Genomic DNA, 12,307 nt, shown 5'->3' on the forward strand with positions numbered 1-12,307 from the left:
GGACGAAGTTGAAATACAAACTGCTGAACCATTTATACCCGAACCCACACTTTCTGAAGTCGAAATTGCGATAGAAAATCTGAAAAATTATAAGTCTCCAGGTATCGATCAAATTCCAGCAGAATTAATACAAGAGGGTGGAAGCGCATTATCTAACGAAATTTATAAGCTTGTACTTGCTATTTGGGAAAAGAAAATTGTACCAGAACAATGGAAGGAGTCCATTATCGTACCTATCTTTAAGAAGGGGGACAAGACTAACTGTAGTAACTTTCGAGGAATATCACTTTTGTTGACGTCGTACAAAATTTTGTCCAATATTCTTTTGAGAAGATTAACTCCATATGTAGATGACATTATTGGGGATCATCAGTGTGGTTTTAGGCGTAATAGATCAACTATTGATAAGATATTTTGTATTCGACAGATAATGGAGAAAAAATGGGAGTATAAGAGTACAGTGCATCAGTTATTCATAGATTTCAAAAAGGCATATGACTCGATTAAGAGAGAAGTTTTATATGATATTCTTATTGAATTTGGTATTCCCAAGAAACTAGTTCGATTAATTAAAATGCATCTCAGTGAAACGTACAGCAGAGTTCGTATAGGTCAGTTTCTGTCAGATGCGTTTCCAATTCACTGTGGGCTAAAGCAAGGAGATGCACTATCACCTTTACTTTTTAACTTTGCTCTAGAGTATGCCATTAGGAAAGTTCAGGATAACAGAGAGGGTTTGAATTGAACGGGTTACATCAGCTGCTTGTCTATGCGGATGACGTGAATATGTTAGGACAAAATCCACAAACGATTAGGGAAAACACGGGAATTTTACTGGAAGCAAGTAAAGAGATAGGTTTGGAAGTAAATCCCGAAAAGACAATGTATATGATTATGTCTCGTGACCAGAATATTGTATGAAATGGAAATATAAAAATTGGAAATTTATCTTTTGAAGAAGTGGAGAAGTTCAAATATCTGGGAGCAACAGTAACAAATATAAATGATACTCGGGAGGAAATTAAACACAGAATAAATATGGGAAATGCCTGTTATTATTCGGTTGAGAAAATTTTATCATCCAGTCTGCTGTCGAAAAATCTGAAAGTTAGAATTTATAAAACAGTTATATTACCGGTTGTTCTGTATGGTTGTGAAACTTGGACTCTCACTTTAAGAGAGGAACAGAGACTACGGGTGTTTGAGAATAAGATTCTTAGGAAAATATTTTGGTCTAAGAGGGATGAAGTTACAGGAGAATGGAGAAAGTTACACAACACAGAACTGCACGCATTGTATTCTTCACCTGGCATAATTAAGAACATTAAATCCAGACGTTTGAGATGGGCAGGGCATGTAACACGTATGGGCGAATCCAGAAATGCATATAGAGTGTTAGTTGGGAGGCCGGAGGGAAAAAGATCTTTAGGGAGGCCGAGACATAGATGGGAAGATAATATTAAAATGGATTTGAGGGATGATAGATAATGGATTAATTTTGCTTAGGATAGGGACCAATGGCGGGCTTATGTGAGGGCGGCAATGAACCTCCGGGCTCCTTAAAAGCCAGTAAGTAAGTAAGTGTTTTAAAATAGAAGTTAGGTTAATTTAGGCCTCTTCTTTCAGATGTCTGATTCAAACACTTATAGTGATAACGATATGGAATATATATCCAGTGGGATGAGTTAGACTTGCTGGAATTATTTGAGGAAAGAGACAGGCCTAAAAATGAAACTTGTATTTTCAACATATTATCCATATGGTACAATAACAGAGAATTTATTATTTCTGTGTAACCTGCCATGTAACAGAGAATCACCCTCAACAATATGAAGTATCGCAATATTTTAATTTATTTATACTGCTGTCGTAAGTTCAAACACTTATCTAGACGGCAGTGGTTCCAACTAGTTTGAAAATGCGTTCGTACAGCTCAAATCACGGATGTTGAAATTGGGACAGTTTGCAAACAGTTCTCAAACCATCACAAGCTTGCTGTGCGAACGAACCTAATATCGAATCACAAATAGTATTATTGCGAAATATTGACCTACCAAAATTAAGCAATGGAACAAAAATTGGTGTGAAAAAATTCAAGCAAAACGTAATAGAAGTGACAATATTAACTGGCAAAACGAAAGGAGAAGACGTTTTTATTTCACTTATTCCTATGATATCCACTAACATGCTTTCCGGTTTTAAGGAACTGCAGTTTCAGTGCGACTAGCATTTGTAATGAGTGCGAGGGAAAGCTTATACAATTCTTCCGTCGAGCGGTTCTTCAGTTCACTTCGGTGTATGCGCAATAATACAAAGGCAGTCCTACCTCAGCCATAACGTCCATGTATACTTCAAAGCTTACAGTACAACTGCTCGAGTAGTGATAACAAAGGCTGTGTTTCAGACGGATGTTTAAAAACAATTTATCACGATTGATTAATTATTACGGAAGCTTTATAAAAAGATTTGCATACCAAATAGTAATTCTTTATTTAACGTCCCTTTTTAGTACAGAGGCTTATTAATAGACAATGTCGTAATAATAATATGGCGAGTATGAATGAGGCAGCGAAGGCGCGAGAATGCTGACAAAGGATGCTTCCGGTCTGAATACTCGAACATAGATGTAATCTGGCTTACTTTACTAATTTGAGTCGCCCTGAGTGGCGCAGTTGGCATAGCTCTGGCCTTTTGTGCCCGAGGTTGTAGGTTCGATCCCGGCCCATGGCTCCTAAGTGTGCTTAAATGCGACAGGCTCATGTCACTAGATTTAGTAAAGAACTCCTGCGGGACAAAATTCCGACACACCGGCGACACTGATATAACCTCGGCAGTTGCGAGCGTCGTTAAATAAACCATGATTTTTTTTTCTACTAATTTGAGGACGCTAAGTCTCGTGATGATAGACTTTCCTGTGTCAACTCAACCGTTCAGCCTGCAGCGCCATCTAGAATTATAAAATTCAAAGACTCTTTTGGTTCGTTTTGAAGGGAAACGCAATTGCAAAATGTTTTTAATGGGCACGAAAATAAATGAATAATGAGAAAAGTTCATACATTCCTAATAGTGTACGTGTGGAATGTTAATAAAATAATCAAAACAGTAGCAAAGTGGGCAATGGGAACAAGTTACAGTTAAGGCATTTACTATGATCAGTGTTTTTCCATTGGCATTTGAGTATTCCATATAGAAACGCAATGTCTATTGCATTTCTCAATGAGACTTCCTTTCCAGTTTTATAGCCAGCCACTTGTCATCCATACAGATTCATAGGTTGGTATATTGGTGCACATACAACTTATTATATATTCTAGTCCCGAGGTAGAAATTTTACATGAAAATTTCTGACATCGCCGAGAATCGAACCCGGGCCGGCTAGTTTGGAGGCAGACGCGCTACCACAGAGCTAACTCGGAGCACAAATTGAAAGTTGAAAACATTACAAAATTTTCCAAGGAAGAGAAGAAAAACTCATGTAACCGTAGATCGTCAGGTGCAAAGAGTTGTAAATGGTTATAATGAGTAAAAGGGACATGCTGTTTCAGGACATTTATTCTGATATACTGTACATATAAAAATATGTACTTGAATTAGATAAATAAAGCTAGTACACTTTTAAATCCTGATCAGGAAGAGGAAAAGAAATTGGATGGATCACTGGCTGAGATGAAACAGCCTACTAAAGGATCCACTGGAAGGAATGGTGAACGGAAGAAGAGTTCGACAGAAGAAGATATGAGATGAAAGACGACATTAAGATACATGGATCATATGCGGAGGCAAAGAGGAAGGCAGAAAATAGGAAAGATTGGAGAAAGCTGGGTTTGCAGTGAAAGACCTGCCCTTGGACAGAACACTATCAAGGAATGAATGAATGAATGAATGAACTTTGAAATCATTTGTAATTTAGGCTTTTAGTTTTTTATTAGAATTTCATAAAATATACAAATTTTACCTTAACTTCAGCTTGGGATGTACAGGCGTTTGGGACTAAAAAATTGGAACACAAAAAAGAAGGGACTAAGTATCTCTGGGAGAAAAAAATTGGGATGAAAGTTACTTTATTGGTACCATTTGCTTGGGACAAATCGTGGTACATTCGATATATAATTTGACTTGGGGATAAATGACGTCAGATCTCTACTAACAGGACACCGAAGTGACGAAGTATCACTTCGGCAACAGACAAACAACCATGCACACAATGGAGCGCTGCTCGACAATGACACATATTCGTGCACAGGCGTCGCCATCTTTCAACTTTTGGTTTGTTCGACGAAAGAGTAATGAAACGGAGAAAAACTCTCTCCGGCGCCGGGATTTGAACCCGGGTTTTCAGCTCTACGTGCTGATGCTTTATCCACTCAGACACACCGGATACCCACCCCGGCGTCGGACAGAATCGTCTCAGTTTAAGTTCCAACTCTTGGGTTCCCTCTAGTGGCCGCCCTCTGCACTACGTCATAGATGTCTATGAACGTAGGACTGAAGTCCACACATGTGCTGAGGTGCACTCGTTATGAGTGACTAGTTGGCCGGGATCCGACGGAATAAGGGAACCCAAGAGTTGGAACTTAAACTGAGACGATTCTGTCCGACGCCGGGGTGGGTATCCGGTGTAGCTGAGTGGATAAAGCATCAGCATGTAGAGCTGAAAACCCGGGTTCAAATCCCGGCGCCGGAGAGAGTTTTTCTCCGTTCCATTACTCTTTCGTCGTATGATGACGCAGAATATCTGCATGGAAATACCATATGTACTTCGGTACTTTTCAATAATAATAAAATAATATATAAATAATATATATTTTGCTTTGTTGTTTCGCTTGTGCCTCTTGTACTCACATCGATCGTCTTGATACTTGGATAATACTGTTATTTAGTGGCGATATCTTTAGGCGCCTCATTAAACAAATGTAGGTTACTACTGAAATGTGTAATTTTTCCTAGTAAATAGTAAAAACAAAGAGAATGAAAGAATAAATAAACATAAAATGAAGTTAAGAGAGAAACACAAGAAATGAAGGAAAGAAAGAAAAACAATAGAAACTAAGAACAAACACAACAAAGAAAAAAAGAAAAAATAACAAAGAATTAAAAAGCAGGCAAGAAAGGATAATACCAAAGATAAAAGTGATCAAATTATTAAAAAAATAGTAGATTATAATATAATCACAGTCTAGTATATACAGTCACGAAGCTCAATACGTAGTAAATATGCATCCATAGATAGTTGCTCACCACTAGGATCGCTATTATCGCCTCATTACAGACAATGCGAAATAGTACCACACAGTCTATTGTTCCTAGCACCCTCACAACTAAAGCTTCGTGACTGTATATACTAGACTGTGATAAAATTGTGTTTAATTTGGTTGTTATATTCAACTATATTAAATGTTCAAAGACTACTTACATGAGTGCTGCCATCTCTTCAAGTGCACATTATCCATTGTAGACTACATCTGAAACAAGAAAGAGTTAACATAATGTCAGTGTTAAGAATTTATTATTGATATCACGGTCGTGAAGTGATAATTTTACAACAGCTTCTGGTAAAAAAAAAATTCTATCCACTATGAAATCCTGTGACTTTTTCGTAGTAAAACAACTTTCATCTGAGTATTTCTATTTCTGCTTCTTACACTATTCATCCATTATTATATTAATATCATTTAATGCCCGCGTGGTCCTTCTCCTTGGTCTTGAGGTAGCGTGCTGGACTCCTGATCAAGGTGGCCCGGGTTCGATTTACGGTCGTGAAGTCAGGGGAATTTAATTCGGACCTTTTCACGGGGACTGGTTGTCTGTCCATTGTCCCAGTTTGTGGTGTCTCGCGTGTGGTCAGTGGAGTTGTGGGTCTAGACACAATAAGCCTCAGGCTGCGGTGCCGAAATTAGTGAAAAAATCACTTAATTAAACATAAAAAATCACTTACTTAAACATAGCTATCTTTCTTTCTTACTCTGCTAAACCTCTCCTTTTACCCGACTTACTGTACACCACATTGGATAGGAGAGGGATATTCATCTGATCGTACACTAGATATCTCACAAATGCAGGTCTCCCAGTCATGGGACCCAGGGCCACCGGTAAAGACATTACAGACGATTACAAGACAAAGGGCATGGACGGAAGATAAATTTTTTCCATTACCCACGCCGAGAATCGAATATTGGACTGCTTGTTGGGAAACGATTATACCACCAACATTATAATCGTAGAAGAAGTAAGAAAGACCGTAGAAACATATGAAAAAAATATCGATTACACAAACATATGCTGATATTTAATTGTTCAGACATTTCGTACCTTTTTATGGTTCCATCCTTAGGATCGCAGGGTAATCTACTCTTCACTGTGTTGGGTCTTTTTGCGTAGTTAGCCCTTCATTGACAACAGGACAGGCGATCAAAAGTGGGTTTGAGAGTTACGATTCTCAATATGTAATTTAGACTCATTTACATCGACGTAACATTGTAGGCAACAAATACAATTAAATAGGATTGACAATAATAATGTTGGTAACATTTTTTCTGCAGCAATACTGTAGTCAGAATTCAGTTTTGTTCAGGATGCTGAGAGAGAGAAATATGTTCTACCGTTTTGGGCAATTTTGAGAATAATACTTCTTCACTTCCGCTTCCTGGTAGTTTCTGTATTTCCTTCTTTAATTCACGTTACACCCTTAATTTTTTCTACCTCAACTCTACATATTTAACGCTTCTGAAAATGTCTTGCCATGTATCATGTTTCTCGTATTTGTGTAGTCCTTAACATTCCATAAAATAGGTCGAATTGTGTACATTTCTATTAAAGTAACTATATTTCATCAATTCCATTCCATAATAGAAAATGAAATAATACTAACCAAGAAATGAAATTCTTGAGCAAAATTCAATGCACATAGGGTATAGACAACAACGTTACGCCTTAACAATGTGTCAACATAACAAGTTTGCAATATTTCTTGATGTTTACAGCTCACTGACGAATAACTATTTTTTGTTGTCAAAATAATATCAACATTTACAACCGCTCAGTGTCGCCAACATCTTTAGACTAAAAATCCCTAAAATAGAGGTATGTTTGATGAACAATGTAAAATTGTATGTCATTTTCAAGTCTTTCTATCAAAACGGAACTGTCCCCGAACGCGACCTTTGCTCTTTCGGGGTACTTTCATGTAGCGTTTTTATGTATATGTTATTATTAAATAAATATATAAAATAAATAAAAAATATCCTATTTTTTCCCGGGATTCCAATAAAAAATCTCTACTTTCAGAATATAATTTCAGCTTAAGATTGACTAGGCCCTTATAGTGTTTATTGACAGAACTTCTAATAACAAATAGAATACTTCATTTCACTTCACTGCTTGGTTATTTAAAGACGCTGCTGCTAACCACTCCGGTCAAGCTCCTACGTCGAAATGTGTCGTTACGAAAAGTTCATTTTCACATAGTATTCTTTACAGGTCGCTGAATACAATTTCATTTTTCATATTCATTTTAGTAGTAAATATGATTCGAATTCTGTAGTATAACTGTATTCGTAGTACCGAAGTACCGCATCCACAGTTGACTAACTATTTTAATACACACATAGGCCTACAATTGCATTATCCAATCACCTTTCCTATGAGAAAAAGCTGCGAGTAAAGAAACCGGTGAAGAAACGTCACATACTCTCTAGTGACACTTTTTCTTCTCTAATAGCAATGAGAAATATGATAAAAATGGAAAGTAAAATTTTTATTTTTATTTTTATTTTTTTTTTTTTAGGAAATATAATTCCAAGAAAATATTCAACACAAATTTTAAATATATAACTAAAATGTAAGATGAAATGGAGGAAAAGACTTACTTTTAGGGGGGAAATCAAGAAAGCCTTAGAAAGAATGAATTTAGGATAAATTATCACGACATCCCCAGATGGTATTTCAGTTTCCTAGAACTAGGGATAAATCGCTACTGTTGGCAATACTGCAACTGCTTTTTCACGTTTTTATTAATGTTGTCAATTGTCACATGTTGCCAACAATGTTACGCCGACGTAAATGCGACTTAGTAACTGCGAAATGTTGGGTAAATTACATCTCAACAGATGGTTACAAAATAAAAAATCATACTGAAACGTTTTAGAACCCCGCATCTTTGTAGATAAACGATAAGAAAAGAAATAGTAGGTTAACAAACAGCACACACCTATAGTTTTCTTCCCAAGGGCAGGTCTCTCACTGCAAAACCCAGCATTCTTCAATCTTTGTTATTTTCTGCCTTCTTCTTGTCTCCGGACATGATCCATAGACTATATCTTAATGTCATCTATCATCTGATATCTTCTTCTGCCTCGAACTCTTCTCCCGTTTACAATTCCTTCCAGTGAATCCTTTCGTAGATAGTTTCTTCTCAGCCAATTTATTTTTCTCTTTCTGATCAGTTTCAGCACCATTCTTTCTTCACCCACTCTTTCCAACACAACTTTATTTCTTACTCTGTCCATTTCCATGATTCATTCTTCTCCATATCCACATTTCAAATGCTTCTGTTCGCTTCTGTTCAATTCATCGTAATGTCCACCCTACACAAAGCCACACTCCACACAAAACACTATCTCAACAGATGATCACAATATCTAGAAAGAAATTACTGTGAAATCACATTGAAACATTTTCGAAAACAAATAGTAGGAGTGAAAACAAGACAAACCGATATTGTCCGAGAAAGCCACACCACTGTGCTTTATGTAACAGAAATCTCGTAGGATCTGCTCGGGATGAAGCCACGATCTTCTGAGGTGCGAAAATAGATGTTGACTGACTGAGCAACGGCAGTACTGTTGATGAGTGACGCTGTAATAGTGATGATGATGATAATACAGACGTTAATGAATAATCGAATCATTCAAACGATTTTTTTAAAGAGGAGCGAGTTCCAGACATTTCTTCATACACATAAATGAATGCCCTTCAGCGCTTCCCCCTCTGCTCACTGATAAAGGGTTATCTGTTGCCGGATATCGCCCACAGTGTTTTGTTCTGTAAGATCTTATTCGTAGTCCCTCTTTAATGTAGACGACAGAATCTCACAGGAGCTCTGTCCTGACGCGCCGTCTCGTCAAGGGAATAGGAGTTCAAACCACGGAAATTCCGTGAGAAATAGTGGAATATGCAGCTTATCCCAAAAATGTTTTCGTTTCATTTGTCATTCTCTTTGCAGTGTTATTCCCACATCCTTCGAGTAGCATATGTTTTAAGATTATTAATAATTATACACCGTGTCCCGCTTAGAGGGATCGAGAAATAAGTGATAATTTCAAGTGTAAATAATGGTTTATTAACATAACTTTTTACATAACTCGATGTAGAAACTCTCCGAGTTTCGGAGAATGCTAAGTGCAACTCGATGTGTACGCCTTGAGTTGCTCTGCAGACATCTAAACGACGGTATTCAACCTTCCGACAAGTGTTCTGTGGCATTTGTGGAGTCAGAAGATTAAAAAATATTAGAAAGAGTAAATTATTTTACATATCTCGGATACACATTATCTTTTTTCGATGAAGTAGACATTTCACAGAAAATTTCTAAATACACCAAAACAACGCGAATAATTAACAACATTATGAAACCTTCCCTAGTACAAAGACATACTAGAATTCGCCTATACAAGACCTCGGCAAGACCTGTACTTTGTTACGGCAGTGAGGCACGGACATTGGGGCCATTCCATGTCAAATCAACACAAAAAAGTGGACTTTTCAACCCGACCACCTCAGATTTTTATTAAATTTGGTGGAATGGTAAAGAACCTTAAGTTAATTAATTATGTAAAATTTTAGCCCTCAATAATGCACGATATCCATACAGCAATTCTGTCAATACGAGAAAAAATGTAAAAATGTCGCATACTATGTCAACAAAAATAATTCATAACTTCTCTTCTAATTGAGGTAGAATCTTAAACTTGGGGTTATTTTAAAGCTAAGGGATCATACGTGTCAATAAAAGTAGGTTTGCATCAAAGTAATGAATTCTCTATTGAATGGTCACGTGAAACACATTTTAACATTGAATATCTATAAATGCGGGACATAAATTATTTCGCCAAAAATGTATGTTATAGAGGTAAGAGCATTCTCCCCTTGTGTAAGTTTCATTTTGGGAACGTTTCAGGAATATCAGTAAAAAATATATCAATGTTTTGGCTTGTAGCACTTAAACCCATCTTACACCAACACTGCATGCGCGCGAGTTCGTACTTGTCTGATTATCTGCGTCGTCGATCTGTCAGGCCGTCATGAGTGGCAGTTTATACAGTTTTTAATTTATACAAAACGTGCGATCTGTTTCAAGTGCAGTGTCGTTAATTTTTGTAGTATGTGGTAGTTTTGTGCGATGTAATGGAGTCGCGTTTTAAGTTATAGGCCTATGTTTGCTGCAATCCCTTCGAGAAATTAGGGCATTGTAATTAGAGGAAAATTTAAGAAGTGTTATATCGTGGATGCTTAATGTATTTCCTGATTTAAAACAGGAACAAAAGGTGTGCGCTATGTTTTGCAAGGAAATAAAAATATAATATGATGCTATTACGCAGAATCCTCAGAATGACTCTAGTAATGAAGAATACGTCGATTCTACAGCAAATGTAAGTTCATTAAATACAAGTCTTTTTGACCAAGGCGTGTTACTTATTAAACAAAAAAGGCTACAACAAGAGAAATATAAGAGACAGAAATTTGAAAATATTGTAAAAGATAAAGTCTTCGATATTAAAGACGCCGAGGAACCAGGACTTTTCTGATTCTGAAATTTTGTCTCAGTTCGAGGAAAATTTTCAAAATTCAGGTAAAATTGAGAAAATCACCATTTTAACACTACTACCTAAAAGCTGAAGCGTAAATAATATAAAAAAGAGTTTCTTTCAGCTTTCGAATACATAATTCGGAAAGCAAAAGTCCTGGCAAAAGGAAAGGGAATTCTGTGTTCACCAAATCCGAAGCCTGGAAAACCCTTGCTCGCGGCTGTTGCCGGTAAAGTTAAAGAATTCTGTTGTTCTGACGAGATAAGCAGAATGATGCCTGGTAAGAAATATATGTTGTGATTAAAGAATCAGGGAGTAAATCACATGAGCAGAAATGAATTATATGCAGTGTTTAAAAATTCTAACCTTAAAATGAAGGTAATATTCTCCAAATTTTCAGCTCTTAGACCAAGAAATTGTATTCTAGTTGGAGTTAGTGGAACTATACTGTCTGTGTTTGTGTCCTTATCAGAATGTAAAACTTATGCCGGAAGCAATTTATTAAAGTTTCAGGTCTACGTTGATTTCTAGAAACTTTTTCGTTATACCTTCCAACTTATCAACATTTCTTGGCTAATATGGTGTGCAATCCTTCTCATATAAATTGCTTGTTCAGGAAATGTACAGAATGTCCTAACCATTCAAAATAAGAGAGGGTTTAGAGAAATGTTTCGAATAAAACTTCAGTGAATCAGTGACCTACAAGCAGTGGATGACGACTGACCGATCAACGCTTGAGATCATAATGAAACCCACAGACAAATTTTTCGACTGTCTCTTGGAGAAACTTGGTGATTTACTGACTCACTCATTTATATCATCTGGTCAAAGTAAGTTTCTACGTGATATGAAATCATTTCTACAGCCATGCCTGCTTATTATGTTATGCGATTTCGCTGAAAACTATTATTTCGTAGTCCAAGATGAAATTCAGTCATATCACAGGACTAATGTGCAGACAACCATTCATACTTTTGTAATATATTATAACGGATCGTCATCCGATACAGTCTCTATTAAAAACCTGATAATAATTTCACACTGCCCGAAATATGACACTACAACTGTACATCTGTTTCAAAAATATCTAATGGAGTCATTAAAACAAACATCTGTAATTCACCACAAAAATTATGTATTTCTCCGATGGATTCTCTGATCAGTATAAAAATAGGAAAAAATTTCCTGAACTTCACATTACATGAAGAAGATTTTGGATTTCCAACAGAATTGCATTATTTTTGCATATCGCATGGCAAAAGAGCATGCGACGTTGTAGGTGGGGCACTTAAAAGGTTTGCGGCTTGTGCTAGTTTGCAGAGACCATCCGATAAACAAATAACTACACCTAGGAAAATGTACGACTGGACATGGGATCATCTACCAAACATTAATACCGTGTATGTGACTGAAAAAGGCTATACTGAAGAGGAAAAAATGCTTTCTCTTCGATTTGCAAAATCCATCGCAGTGCCTGGAACACAAGTTTCATACAGTCCTGCTGT

At 36.7% G+C, this 12,307-nt stretch overlaps 1 protein-coding gene, 1 long non-coding RNA gene and 1 other non-coding gene across 4 annotated transcripts in view; 2 read left to right on the plus strand and 1 right to left on the minus strand.

Moving 5' to 3' along the window:
* LOC138710824 (uncharacterized) overlaps window positions 1-12,307 on the minus strand; it is a 169,043-nt gene that overhangs the window by 104,514 nt on the left and 52,222 nt on the right. For both annotated transcript variants that reach the window (XM_069841969.1, XM_069841968.1), the window contains exon 2: window positions 5,414-5,462. The gene's annotated coding sequence lies outside the window, so the exon portion shown is untranslated. The remainder of the gene's footprint in view (window positions 1-5,413; window positions 5,463-12,307) is intronic.
* The window catches only part of LOC138710826 (uncharacterized), a 163,345-nt gene that overhangs the window by 87,204 nt on the left and 63,834 nt on the right, over window positions 1-12,307 (plus strand). The window lies entirely within an intron of this gene.
* Window positions 4,613-4,684, plus strand: TRNAY-GUA (transfer RNA tyrosine (anticodon GUA)). Its single transcript has one exon. It is a non-coding gene; the product is annotated as a tRNA-Tyr (tRNA).

Source organism: Periplaneta americana, chromosome 12 (assembly GCF_040183065.1).
Source record: "Periplaneta americana isolate PAMFEO1 chromosome 12, P.americana_PAMFEO1_priV1, whole genome shotgun sequence".
Taxonomy (NCBI): Eukaryota; Metazoa; Arthropoda; class Insecta; order Blattodea; family Blattidae; genus Periplaneta; species Periplaneta americana.